Raw genomic sequence first — 13942 nt, forward strand, 5'->3', positions numbered from 1 at the left:
CTAACAAGAAAATTAAATAAAATAATATAACAACAATAATAATATTAATAGTAGTAGTAGTGGTGGTAGAAGTGAAAAAACCAAACGACCCATTCACAGATCTTGAAGAACACAGTAGTGTTTATGTATGAACTCTGCAAGGGAATTATTTGCTCAAAAAGGAAGAAAAGCCTTCCTGAACAAGAGCCGTAAGACCTTATAATAAAATTTTGCACATTAAACTAAGATTTCTACAATTAAAACAGAACTGGGGAGTGGCTGTAAAAATGTTTTTTATTATCATTAATTTGGGGTCATTATTCCATCCAGACTTTTAGTAAATGGAGGGGTTTTGTGGAGGTAAAGTGATGGCTAACAATATCCATTGTACTCGTAACTATAAATGTCTATCACAGCTAAAGAGAACTGCCAGACACAATACTTTATTTACTTTACTATTTAAATTTATAAGACTATAACAGCCTATGGAACAGTTTCAGGCTTTTCTTTTCTCCAGCATTTCAATAATATCCAGTAAAACAAACAAAAAACCCCAACTTTCCAAGCTAGCAAGCAGAGCAAATGCACCAAGAAGAAATCTGACATGATTCCCCTTGTGTACCCTCCTGGGAGTGAAGGGATGTAAAAAACTATTCCTCCCTTTTGCACTGCTCTTTCTATGAGGATCAAATGCTGTATGTTAATAGCCTCCAATTAAAGTTTAGTGGAAATGCACATGATTTCTTCTGTATCTGCAAAAGATCCTTCAGCTCCTTATACCTCTATTGCTAAGAAAGAAGTCAATAAAATAGTGAGTGCACCCACCAAACCTGCCCAAACCAATCCCCTTTCCTTCCAGACTATGTGGCTGGGGCAGACCAGTTGCCAAGCACCATTACCTGTAAACACCACATCACCTCCGCAAGGGTTGCTAGAAGACCACCCATGGGACTGAAGAGATTTCACATTTCAGCCAGTATTCCTGGCCAGACTGCTTGCCACACCCCAGCTGGTGCTGAAGCAAGATTGTCAAATCTCTCTGGGAAGCAGAAATTCTTGAAAAAGACCATCACATTTGTAGCACATTCTTCATTTTCACATAGGTTGCTTCCCATAGTTGGTGGCATATCCCAGATGGTGACAGATATCCCACATCCCATGGGATATCCCAGATATCCCATATCCCATCTGGTCACAGATGCTGGACACACGTGAAGTTCAAGATCTTTCATCTCCCTGGTCCTTGTCTTTTCCTGAAGAGAAGGTTGAACAGCAGACAGAATAATTGTTCCTCATTTCTGCCAGAATGGCACAGTCCTTCCTACAGTGTCCCATAAGCAAAGCCTCTTGCTGGCTTGAGGAACTGTTCTGCCTCTTCTCTCTCCAAGGATCTGGGACATGGGAAGGAAGGAGGGCTGAGCCTTCAGTGGCAATAATCCTGCTCAAGGAGAAAAGATGCTGCATTTAACGCTCAAGTGTTTGGATGCCAAACGTTCTCCAAGGGACTCGCCCAACTGCTGGACAGCAAAATAAAGCAAGCCTTCCTTGGTCTGTCAGAATACTTGCAAAACAAAGTTAAATTATGACTTTTTCTGACTAAATAATATAAAAATGAGGCACTTAGTGCACCATTTCAAAGGCTAGCCGCTAACCACCAGCAATAAATATATTTCAATGGTAACTGAATGCAGGAATTTTGGTAGAGCAAATCTCTTTTTGGGGTCTGGTTGAGGCATATTACAATGAAGAACTGGCAGAAGTAGAATGAGCTTCTTTTATCCAACTGGTGTGCTTTTTGTCCATCATCCCCTTTATTGTCTGAATACATTGTAAATATTTTTTATCTTAAGATCTTACTAATTCTTCTGAGGATCCTTTAAAATTCCTTTGTTTCTTCCCTGGTTTAGGAACTCCTAACTTTACCTCTGTAGCAATAGCTACAGCCAGATTACTACAGACTTCCCCTCAGGGAGCAATCCTACACCAGGTGGCACAGGGTGACTCACATTCAGACTGCTCAGGGCTATGCTCACCTACTGTCTCCTCTGGAGTCCACAGGAAGCCCCCATGGCCTAAGACACAATTATTTTGTGTTGTGACCTTTCAGAACATTTCAGCCTGCTGCAGTGGTGTCTTTATAGCATGGTGTATAAGTAATACACACCATGGAGCATGTTATGAATTAGTGAGAGGGTGGTCAAGAGAATGAACTTGCTAGAATTACATAGAAAAACTGCATCGAGCTGAACAAGCTGAACTAGTGTTTTCTGAAAATGAATTATCCCCAGATAATTAGTGGATTTCATCTTAGGGAGAACTTGATTTCTTCCAAAGGGCAGCTCAAACCTCTGGTTTCCATGAGAAAAAATGAATGGAGGCCAGAGTATGAAAACAGGCTTAGTACCTGAATTACAGTGTAGCCTCCATAGCCTCTGGCATTTCTAACTAACAGCTAGCTTCTCAATTCCTCTTTCTAATTAGCTATAGGTGGTCCTGCAAATGACAACTGAGCACATCCCTGTCTGCTGAAGGGCTTTGCTTGATTTCTGAAAGTTTCCAAAAGGTTAACTAGTTCAGAATGTTCTCCTTACCAACACAAAAATGAAAATTTTTTCATTTTTAAATCATTTATTCCCATAGCCTCAAAAAAGAGCTGATCAGAATTTGGTGTGACAATGACCTCATGCCATTAGTTTTTGTTTGAACCCAGTAGGTCATTCCAATCTTGGTCACTACTGTGCAAGCAAGTCTAGGTACCTGTTCTGGTGAGAGGGAGCTGAAAGTCCAGGAGCAATGTTCTGACAGGCCTCCAGCTGTCTCTGCCACTCTTGGCCTGATACTTTCAAAACTCCAAGTGCCTGACTCTATTCTCAGCAAAGCTGGTACTAACTGTCCCATTGATTTCCACATTTTCTTGATCTGTGTCAAAGCACACACTTCATCAGGAAGCTACTGGTGGGTTGTGAAAAAAATTATTTAGAGAAACAGTGCCCAAAACCGGGTTTCTGGAGATTCTTTAAATCAGCCTTGTGACGGACGTATTAAAACTTGAAGGTAAGTTTTCCCTGACTTCCCCTGAAAGTGGGAAAAGGCAGTCAGACAGCGCTTTTGGAAATCACTTATCAGCAGTTCAGGTGTAAAGCCTAAACCCATACTCAGGAGTAGGCATTTGCTGATAAAGCCTAGAGAACCAAAATTTTCAGTTAATGGTCATTCCTTACTGACATTAGAAAACTTATTGATAAGGATGTAAAAAACCTGGCAAACACTCTGCAATCTTCCTAGGCCAAATACTTCAAGCTAAGTCTCACCATCTTCTCTATTCTGTTGGTACTAGCCTTAGAAATGGTGCCTTTATACCCATTTTTATGGAAGTCTGCAAATGTAGCAATGCATAAACACATCCTGTCTAATCCATTAATCCTGGCACACAGCCTGCCACTTCCAGAATCTCCATCTCCTATCTAACCCCCTGGCAGTAGTGGTCCACTGAAAAACAAAATACACCTTTCCAAAACCTTTCCAGTAGGCCTTCCTTCAAGCAGAATATATAATATCAGCAGGAAAACAAGAAGAATGTTCTTATTCTGCATAGCTCTCAGTGACTGGAAGCCTTCTTCAGCCTTCTATGTACTGTATAAAGAAAGACACAGTTTATATTTCCTTTTTTGAGTTAGGCAGAAATGGAATGCCTGAATTCTACTGGTATTTAATGAAAATCATGTGGAATTTTTTAATGTGTTTTATTATTTCCTGCCAACATTGTGGGAAGTGTAAGCAATTTAAGCATTCCAGGTCATTCACTTCAGCTTTCTCAAATCCCAGAGCAAACCCTATTGATTCTACTAAAATTATCTTCACTTTTCAAATCTTGCTTTATCTGTATGTTTGGTGACTCCCTCACCAGTGTATTAAAAAAAAAAAATATATACTATTACCATAAATACATTAGGATGTCTACAGGGAAAATGAACTTTTTTTAATCCTGTATCTATGGAGACGAGCCTAATGAAACTTTCTGCATTACCCCTTCATCGGTTGTAACTTACTTTGAAGATTAGAAATGGAAACATTTACCTTCTATAGGAAGTACATTCTGGGGAAAAGAGAGTGTCTTTTGCTTTGAATCCAAAGAACTTAGAGGCATCTCCATTAGTGTTGGGTGAACTGTCAAAAAATAATCTTGAGGAAAGTTAAGAATCAAAATATATAATTCCCTCTGCATCCTCAAACACTTGAGGTTGATATTTTTCAACTTCAATTTATCAAGAGTCACCTTTCTACTATATATGATGATGAGGTCACAGTTTTTAGTGAAGATTTTATGTTTTGGGTGAGTGAGCAAGAATACATAGATATTTATGCAGACAATTTCTTACATGTAGTGTTACACTGTGTTTCTGTCTGAAAGGCTGTATTTCATGAATAATTTTATCTCTAGAAAATGTTATCTGAGTGGTTTTGTGCCTTTCTAGGACATAACCCACTCTTAAGAAATTCTAGTTGTGAACCCAAGAAACCAATTCCTTTCTGTGAAACCTTTGACTGCTTCCTGTTCATAGTATTTTGGGAAATGGAACTTGATAAACATTTTCATTTTCGCTGTGTTTTGCATGTTTATACATATCTGCAAATATGAGTATATCAAGGACTTCATTGTTTATTAAGGGAAAAAAAAATCAACCAATCCATGTAATTAATTATCTTGTTTGTTCCTACTCCTTTTTGACTTGCGATCCTGGTGGGACTTGGGTTTCTTTACTGTTTTATTTATAGATCATGTAAACATTACAATTTTCATTGTATTTGCACCAACTCTGCAGAAGTCCTGTAAGTCCCAAAATAAATAGTGTTCTGTGTGTTGTCAAAGCACCATTTAAAGCTAGGTTGGAATTTAAAAGTAGCTCACATTTACTGTCTCTCAGTGACTTCCCATCACTTTTCCTCAGTTTAAAAGCAAAAGGTGGTTTTAGCTGTCAGGTCATTGAGTTGTTTCTTGATTTGAAAATAAGGAGGAGTCCTTCCTGGCTCATGTATCATCACCTCTAAACCAGTCCTAGTTGCAGTAAGACATTAATGTAGAGAAGTGGGGAGATCTTTATAAGCCCAAATAGCAGGAAAGTACCACAAGGTGACAATCATTTATAGCAATGAGGTAAGTTAGTTGTGGTTGGGTAAGCAGTAGTGCACAGGAATAAGATACTAGCTTCTACTTGCCAACCATACTCATAGCCAATGGGATTGAAAGAAAAACAATATTTAATGATATTTTTATCTGTAAATGCATTAAACATTTTTAAAACAGAAAGGAAAAAAAAGCATGGCTTATATGAGCGTTTTCAGAGAAACACTTCAGTTGAGAGAACTCAGTCTATCCATAAACACATTAGTCTGAGAGAAGGGCTCCTCTCATTCCCCATGAGTATCTACTACTATACAATTAATTATCCTTGATAACACAGTTGATCATTATTTTCCATTCACTAATACATATTCCATTAGGCATCATTGTATTTGTCTTTGTTCATCTAAGAGGTCTGCCTTTCAATATCTTGACATTTCCTGGCCAATGCTGAGGAGAAGAAGGGAAAAGTAGTTGAAGCGAAATTGAAGGTCTTTGTCTATTCTTAGAGTCAATACTGCCTAAAGATTGCCTCAGTTCCTAAAATGTTAGGCTGGTCTTTTTTTTACAAATGTTTTGGACTTCCTCACTTCCAGATCTGGGTTAGACAGGGAAATAAATGCCAATATTACAAAATAAAAGCTAAAGCTATGGTAGTGGCAACTGGGACCAGAAATACTGGAATCCTGTCCTAGAATTCTTATATTCAAATTGTTTCCTCTCCAATTTTGAAGTATCAAGACATTTGACTTATTTAGATAAGGTCTGAATAAGAGGCTAGGCTCTCCAGCGTGTGACTGAAACGAATCTGAAGTTCCCACCTTTGGGACAAAAATATTTGTGCACTAGTTCAATTTAAATATTATAGTAAGAGTATTTTAAAAGCTCCAGTAGCCATCTGCTGTACAAAACACTGATTATTTGAAATCCCATCATCGGTCAACTTTGTGTTAAATGGTGGAATAAACCTGAATGTGAAAAAAGAATCTCATTAACAAGGTCCCTGTACCTACTCTGGGAGCAGCTACTGAAATCTACAGCATACATTATGGGGAAAATATCTGCTAAGAGAATAAGGGGGATAGAATGATGAGTCTAAGAGTCTTCCTCATGACCTTGCTGAATTTTGGATCAGCCTCTAAGATGTCAGGTCATGTTAGGTTATTCCTTTGGAAAAGGAATTCTAAATGCATGTGTACACTGTGCCTTATGATCTGCAAAAGCACAGATCAAAAATATGAGACAAATGTGACGATAATTAAGTGATATGAAACAAATATATTTTCCAGCTGCAGTTAAGACTTGTTAAGCAAATGGTGGTTATATATTTTCATCTTTCTCACAGGGAAATGCAAGTATGTTATAGCTGTTGGAAAACAATCTTTATAAACCACATTGCCAAAGTGTGAGCAATCAATTTTTACTTTAATTTTCCCAAGATTCTGTCTTTTCACTGTAACATTAGAATGGTTCTTTGGGCAGGAGGGTAGAGGAGGAAAGGAAAAGGGTTTAGACTGTTCAGCTAAAAATGATAGCTTAGATATAAAATAATACTTTATAATTACAGACACAGAATGCAGTTCCTATGTTAACTTACTTTGTGAAGTCAACAAAAATATCAACACTAAGTTCAAGGAAATAAACTGAAGCCAGAACTTTGAAAAACAGGTTTTTGTAAATTAATCTCTCTTATTATTTGCTAGTTCATGATAAGTCTAATACAAGTCCCTATTACTACTGTTGTTTCAAACATCAGCTTTCAACATCAGCTTATAGTCTGTTAGTTAAAATTGTTTCAAATTGAAGTTTTGCATATGGCATATCTTCCTCAAGATGAATGTTTCTGAAATGTTTCAGCCAAATCTATAGGGATATTCCTGAGAATGTGTAAGAAAATAGAGATTCAGTGCTTCGTTTTCCTGACCAGACTCATTTCACAACTTGTTCATGCTCTAGCTGGAAGTAACTATGACTGCCCAGCTCAGTGCTGTGGGCATGTGCTAAGCACATTAAGCTATTGCTTAAAATATTGCTTCCTCAAAAGACAGGCACAGATTGTTCAGACAGCAACATGTCTCCATCCTACCTTAGATGACATTTAATTCCTTTTTTGCATCTGAGATATGAATAAAGATGTGCAATAAACAAATATCAAATTGTTTCTTCTTTAGTGAGCACCAGTCAATCTACACTTCAAATGGAACAGGACCTCTGTTGCACGACAGCATGTGAATGTGGGCTGCATCAAAATGTGAACATGACAAGGTGTTGAACTTAGAAAGAGTGTCTGGATACTTACTGGCATGGCCTCAACTCTGCAGCTTGTGCATAATAACAAATTGTCACATTGTTGGTGTTTCTGGGCGGGGGGTGATGTTACAATTCACTTCCTTGTTTAATCTTCTTTGTGCTATTTTGCTTTAAATCAATGGAAAGTCTACAGTTATACCATAATTACTTTATAGAACATGAAATGAAAGTAAAAAAAGTGAATTGTCAGCGCTGAGTGTGCTTTCTTTGAACACAGTGAGGGCAGCAACTTTTCTGTCAGACTGAGTAGAAAGTAGGCAAATCGTCTTTCCCTTGTGCTGCTGCAAGTTAGCTCAAAAACTTGAAGCTTATTCACAAAGGCTGACTGAAATGTGAGCTGTGTGTTGAACATCTGAAGATACAGCTAGGCCTGATTATCAACCTGCCTCTGTTCTGAGTAAAAACATTAATATCAGCATCAAGTCTGTTGAACAAGCTGCAGAAGGGTTCCAGGACACGTCTCTCCTTTCATGAACAGCTCTAAGACCTTTGTTACTACCCTAGGAACTACAGGAACTGCATCAGGTATAAAAAGACATACTACATCCATCAGGTCCTGTATTACCCTGCTACAGTCCATGATTTACAATTGTCAAGCAATTTTGATAACTTGAGTCATTTAGAAAGAAAAATATTCCAGAAAATGCTTCTTTTCTTTTTCCCACGTGCAGCAAACTGTACCCATGTTAGAGTCATATGAATGTCCTGCAAAGACAAGTTGTCTTCAGCATGCAGTGAGTCTCTGACACACCAACATAAGCAGAAAGGCGATCTGGCATTTCACTTTTTGTTAGACTTCAGTTTTAAAAAGAAGCCCTTTACTCTTCTCCCAATTAATTATTTCTTCTCCCAATTAATGTCTCACACTAGGAAAATGTGATGACTCACCTACTTCTTCTCTTTTGCTACAGTAAGATAAAAGAGGTTGGCAAGAAGTTGCAGAGCAAGATGAAGTGGAGGAGAAGCCCATTCTCCCATCCTGTCACAAGCAGCATCTAGCAACTGCTGTCTCTGCAGACCTTTTCTTCAGGTGACTCAATCTCTCAAATTGACTGTGATCCTGGAAAAAGGGCTCATGCCAAATAACCATCCACATAATGCTGCAAATTCCAAGCTAATCAGAGAAATTGCCTATTCACTTGAACAACAGTCACAGGCCTGGGAGGCGCCAGTCTCCAACAGCAGTCATGCCTTGGCTCATTAGTCCTATGTGCCCCCGAAACCAAACTGTCAAAGGGGTGTTGAGTGCACAAAGACTGGGCAGCAGTTGAATTAAATTCCTGTGCTGAACCAAAAATAGAACACTTTGAGCCCCTTCTCTGTTGTGAAGAAAAAAATTCCTTGACAAAAAAAATAAAATGCTTTTCTTGGTATTATTTAGTGCGTATTTCTGTCTAAAAAGCTAAAGATTTTTGGCCTCAAGGGGTGCTAGCCTGTTACCTTAGAGACTGTTTCTTTTAGAGGCAGTGGAGTGGCAGAGGGCATGCCTTTGTTGCTTACCTTGGCAACCATGAATTGCTAAATGCTGTTCCCATGAATGCAAGCCTTTCACTGCCATTAGTGCCTGCCCACAGGTATAAACATTCCTTCATGAAAAGGTCCAGGGGAATGTACACTACCTCGATAAAAATCAAGGCGACAAACAAAAGCATATTATATAACACAGCAGTTATATAAAATTAGATTTTAAGACAAGATGTGTCTTTAATGTCATTGATCCTGGATGCGGTCAAATTTCCTGTTCCATTTATATTCCCTACAGTCATACCAAGTGGTGACAGCGGGGAAGGGAGGAAAGCAAGAAAGCTCGACAGGATATTCTTGTTTCTGTAATTGCAAAATGGAAGACCACTCTGTCTGGACTCAGAATAAACCTGCTGGACAGTTTCAGAGGAATAGGATGACTCTGGCAGTCTCCCTCCCTGGCAGTAGGGAGGCAGGAGGAAAGCAGATGTTGCCGGGGCTGGGCAATGGCACTAGATCCCCTCTGCTACCAGGAATTCTTTATGGTCTAGCTGAGCAAACACTACAGGAAGCATTCTCAACATGTTTACCTGTATAAAGGCCTTGTGCTGCAAAAACAAGAGATTTGTTGTATTCTTCCTGTAAATGAGCCTGTTGAGTGTGGAGGAATTAAGTTCTAAACTTAATTCTCCCCTCCCTCCCCACTCAACGGTGTCCATTTTGTAAACTGATTTTTTAAAAAAACAACAAGCTTTTCATTCCATTATCAAGTCAATTCACTTTCTTAGATCTGATAGTCAGTATTTCTAAGAAAATCTTGGCCCACCTGGATTTTTAGATTGTTATGTGGCATATTTAGGAGAACAATCTCTTGGGAAAAGGCATCCACAACAAGATATGTCTCTACATGTCTGTCAAAGGGGAGCCAGAAAGAAACTCATGGCTCATGTGGACTGAAAAGCCCAGACTACAGCAAGGGGACTATGGTCTTGAACTGCCATACAAGAGCAACTTTGTACAATGAGATTGGGGTAAGATCCTACAGGAGGTTTATTGAGCTGAGAGAAGACCTCTCTTGCCTTGAGAAAATCCATGTGGTAATGGTGCTTGGCACTTCCCACGTAACCCTCCCTGAGTGGGCTAGCCTTGCATCCACCATGCCAGGACACCCAGCAGTCATATAAGTTCTTGAAAGCTGTGCCAAATGCAAGGGCAGTGTTGCAGACCTTCAGCTGATGGCCATATAGCTGCACCCAGTTAGCCAGGTGTGCACACAGACAGACAGACAGACGGCTGCCCCTGAAACATGCACATGCACCCAGTAGATGACAGCGGAACACCAGCCCTTATATACCTTGTGGTAAAGCATATTCGTGGTCCAACCCTACTAAAACCAGAAGAATGACCAAACTATCCATGTGGCCCCTATTTGCACAAAGGGGAAGTGCTCATCACTAAAAAAAATTAAAATGTCAGCATGGCCAGCAGGTCAAGAGAGGTGACTCTGGCCCTCTGCTCCATTCTGGTGAGGCTCCACATGGATTACTGCATCCAGCTCTGAAGTTTTTAGCACGGGAAATACATTGAGCCAAGCCCAGAGGGAGACCATGAAGATGATCAGAGGGCTGGAGTACCTCTCCTATGAAGAGAGTTGGGGCTGTTCAGCCTGGGGAAGAGAAGACTCTGGGGAGACATTGTTGCAGCCTTCCAATACCTAAAGGGTGTATATAAGAAATGTTGGGACAGATTTTTGGTAGGCCTGTGGTGATAGGACAATGGGCAATGATTTCAAATTAAAAGAGGCTGCATTCAAAGTAGATATAGGGAAGAAATTCTCTCATGATGAGGGTGGTAAAACACTGGAACCCACAGATTTCCCAGTGAGGTGGTGGTTGCCCCATCCCTGGAAACATTCAAGGTCAGGCTGGATGGGGCTCTGATCAACACAATCTAGCTGAAATTGTCTCTGCTTATGGCAGGGGGGTTGGAACAAGACGACCTTTAAAGGTCCCTTCCAACCCAAACTATTTGACAATTCTATAAAAACAAGCAGAACATTTCAGCCAGCATTAGCAAGGGCCACACACCAGGCAAGCACACAGAGGGACAGCTGTGATCAGAAGAACCTGGCCTGTTGGCCATGCTCTGCCCTTCCTGGCTCCCAACAGGGGAGCTGGAGACCAAGCAGAGAGAGCATGCAGAACAGGAGACCCAAGCCTGACCTGGAAATCTGAGCGGCCTTTTCTCTTACTCCTGAAACCTGTGGGTTTGACTTTTCTCTCTCAAAAGAAGAAATGTTATACTGACAGGAAAAATATTTACAGATGTCACTTTTTAAGATACTTCTTTCTTTCCCCTCTTGAGCTCAAATCCAGTGATTCTCGATCTTTGCTAGTAAAGCAGCAACATTTTTGTTTCCCTTTGTCCTCATGCTGTAGCACTGTCAGCAGGTGAAGAATGTGGTAGTGAGGTTAACCAGCCATCCCTGGAGGTCCTGCCTCAGCATCTCTTGCTCTCCAACTTTCCGATTTCCCGTCATGACGTCTGACATCTGCAACTCAGCCATGGATGCCCCCAGCACTCAACAACTCAGCATCCTCACCCATATCTGCTGTGGCACAAGCTTCATGCCTGCTGATCAGCTAGTGCTGTCACTTTGGGCTCGTGCTGGTGTCACCAGGGGAGCAGCTTTGTGCTTCTTTCTGGTAATCACAATGCCAATCATGCCATCACCGTTGCCTTGTAGGAATGGGGTCTTTACAGACTTATATTGTGTTCTTCTGTTCTAAACACACCTTTGTTAACATTTGCACTCCTAGTGCAACATCAGGAGAATGAGGAAGCTTCTGGCTTGTTGCAATGGGCAGTGCCTATGGGATCCACAGCCTTAGGGTTGTGGCCAACATTTAAATACCTCACTGTTAGAAGTGTCCTCTAGGAAGGAAACAAAAAGAACTTTCAGAGTACAGAACTCACTCCTGCCAGATTTCAAATTTTATGAAAGATTACCAGTCTCTGTCTCTATGTATGCAAAAATACAATGAAACAAAGAACAGGGTAAGTCCACCAGAAAAAAAATAAGCATTAAAAAGGACAAAAAAATACACACACTTTGGTGCCCAAATGAGTGAGTGTTCTTTTCAGGAGCACTAAATCCTAAAACAACAACAAAAAATGAGATCTGTCCTTGGTTTCTTGATCAAAACAACCTTCTGTCATGAAACAAATAGTATCGCTTTTCTGGTGTTTGTCAAGCTAGAGATAATGGTAATTATGGGAAATTTTTATAGTCCATAAGTAAGAAAAATTCAAAATACGTTTGATATATGATACATGAAGCAATTATAAAGCAATACACCTGTGAAATCCATTATGGCAAACATCTTAAAAGGAATGTTAAAACTGTGGGAACATGCAGAGGAAGTTCAGAAAGCTTCTAAGCTTTACACTTAGAATGTTTGCTGTGTAGAGTTGTGGTGTATTGCAAAAAAACAAAAAATATTTCTTCATGATATTTTTCCTTATCATCTAAGTATGCCAAAATGTTCCAAGAAGCAGGATATTTGCTCTGCTCAGTTCAAAGTAGCAGAACATATATGCAAATTGCAGAGATTAAGTAAAGTAAGTCATAAACAATTCTGAACTCAATATGCACTTCACAAAAATATGCTGTCTTACAGTTCCGTGTTCAAAAACTGTTGCTTGAGTTTAATTCTGAAGTTCTTACTATATTGAGGTAACATAAAGTTCTGGCATCTCCTTCAGGAAAAATGAAAAAAAGGAAGGAAAACGACCAGGAGGGCTGGAGGATCTGTAAGCATCCACCATCTGTTGGCTGGTAATAAGCAGACTTTAGGATTTAGAGGCAATTAAATTAGAATTCTGTTTCCTTACAAAGTATGGATGGTTCAGACTTAGAGTTCCTTCCTTTCTCTACCCCAGAGGAACCCTGACCTCCCTCCCTTGGCTGACTCTTGTATGGAAGTGCAGACCAATGGCTGCCACTGCTTCTTTCCTGGCATGGATGAACAATAACCACTTAACATCAACAAAACAAAAATCTGGGAGAATAATGGCATCACATAGCAATCAAAACAAGCCAGATACTGAACAAGCCTGAAGACTGATAGGGGAATAAAGACAGGATCAAAGGCTATGGTTCTCACCTCAATGAGAGTTTTTTCACTGTTTCCCATTTGTGCTCAACCAAATGACAACACAACACTGCATTTCAGAGCTATCAAAGAAAATTCCACTCTAGGAAACACAGAATAAGGCCAGTTACTTCATTATTTTAGTTTTCCAGTAGCCATGTCAGGTCACATTTAGATTTGTTCAGCTGAATTTCCTGCATCTGAGCTGTAAATTTTTGACATGTTCAGCAGTTCCTCTGGCAGATCCCAGAAGAAATTATTCTTGACTTGCCTTGCCTTGATTTCCTTCTCTCCCCACAAAAACTCTCCTCCTTCTCAAAGGCTTTGGTGTGGATTGGTCACCAAGTTTTGTCACTTCAGGTGATGGAGGGTGGCTTTCCCCAAGTCCACCCTGACCTCAGTCCCTGTGCAGCCAGGCAGCAGGTGGGCCTGGAGTGCAGCACAGCCCTTGACCCAAGAAGATCTATGTGATGACTGGGTCTGGTATCCCTCCCGGTGACATACAGCGTATGTCTAGGGTGAAATCAAATAAACTGGTATAATTTTAGGGGAAGCAAGTAGCAGTGGTTTTGGTTCACTACACTGAATGTGTTAAAGGCCAAGAGCTGCAAGAAAAAGGACCATGCAAACTAAGGGATATTTTTTTCTGTAACATGGGAGAATCAAAGAAAAGCTAAAATTAGTATTCTAATACTAGCCTCACAGGTCCCAGTTCTGCCATTACTGAATAAATATGTCGAAATGCGAGGGGAAAAAAGACTTCTGTCAGGGAGCTCTGAAATGCTCTGATTATGAAGGAGTAGTGGAAAGTTCCCTGGAACTATCTAGTGAACATGTCTCAGGTTGTTTCAATTCATACCTGGACTCATACCTACTGTGAGCATACCAAGAAAGGAGCGCTTGCCTCTCCTCC

The 13942-nt window shown here is 40.1% G+C and overlaps 1 long non-coding RNA gene across 1 annotated transcript in view; it reads right to left on the reverse strand.

Annotated features, from left to right (window-relative positions):
- Positions 1–255: 255 nt before the first annotated feature.
- LOC132325137 (uncharacterized) overlaps positions 256–13942 on the reverse strand; it is a 44045-nt gene continuing 30358 nt past the window's right edge. Inside the window, exon 4 of the long non-coding RNA XR_009485840.1 lies at positions 256–1417. This is a non-coding gene — a long non-coding RNA (uncharacterized LOC132325137). The remainder of the gene's footprint in view (positions 1418–13942) is intronic.

This window comes from Haemorhous mexicanus, chromosome 3 (assembly GCF_027477595.1).
Source record: "Haemorhous mexicanus isolate bHaeMex1 chromosome 3, bHaeMex1.pri, whole genome shotgun sequence".
Taxonomy (NCBI): Eukaryota; Metazoa; Chordata; class Aves; order Passeriformes; family Fringillidae; genus Haemorhous; species Haemorhous mexicanus.